Source organism: Chrysochloris asiatica, unplaced genomic scaffold (assembly GCF_000296735.1).
Source record: "Chrysochloris asiatica unplaced genomic scaffold, ChrAsi1.0 scaffold00126, whole genome shotgun sequence".
Lineage (NCBI taxonomy): Eukaryota > Metazoa > Chordata > Mammalia > Afrosoricida > Chrysochloridae > Chrysochloris > Chrysochloris asiatica.
The window spans coordinates 4,459,338-4,459,996 of record NW_006408644.1 but is presented as its reverse complement, the minus strand read 5'-3'; positions in this window follow the sequence as shown (position 1 = coordinate 4,459,996).

Sequence of the window (659 nt, the reverse complement as noted above, 5' to 3'; positions counted from 1 at the left end):
TTCCCACTTGGGAGGCTCAACTCTCGAGCTTCCCTTTCCCGATCCCGGAGCCCCTACTCACGAGCACCGTCTGGCCACCCTGGCAAACCGGAACTAGTATATTGCTTTTTGCTTCACTCAAGTTACTGCATGTCTACCCTCTAATGAATGATTCCCATATCTTCCCTTTCCATCCCTTCTAAGCTTCAAATAATATTTCTTTATGTGTATAAACCTTTTTGTAACTATTGAAGAAAAACAAAGTAGGGGCTCTCACATTTCCAAACTCCAAACCCACTATAAAGTCATCATAGTCAAAACAGTCTGGTACTGGCACAATGACAAACACAAAGACCATTGTGACTGAACTGATAACTCAGAAGTAAATTCATTCACTTACGAACAGTTGATCTTCTGCAGAGGGCTGAAATCCATTAAATGAGAAAGAGAGTCTTTTTTTTAACAAATGGTCCTGGCAAAACGGGATATCCATTTGCAAAAAAATGAAAGATCCATACCTTGTCCTATTAAAACAAAACAAAACAAACAAACAAACAAAACTCAAGGTAGACTAAAAGCCTAAATGTAAAATCTAAAATGATAAATATCATCACAGGAAAAAAAATGAGTTACAAACTTAGAGGCAGTGTTCTCTAAAGAAGCAAAATCAGTGAAACATG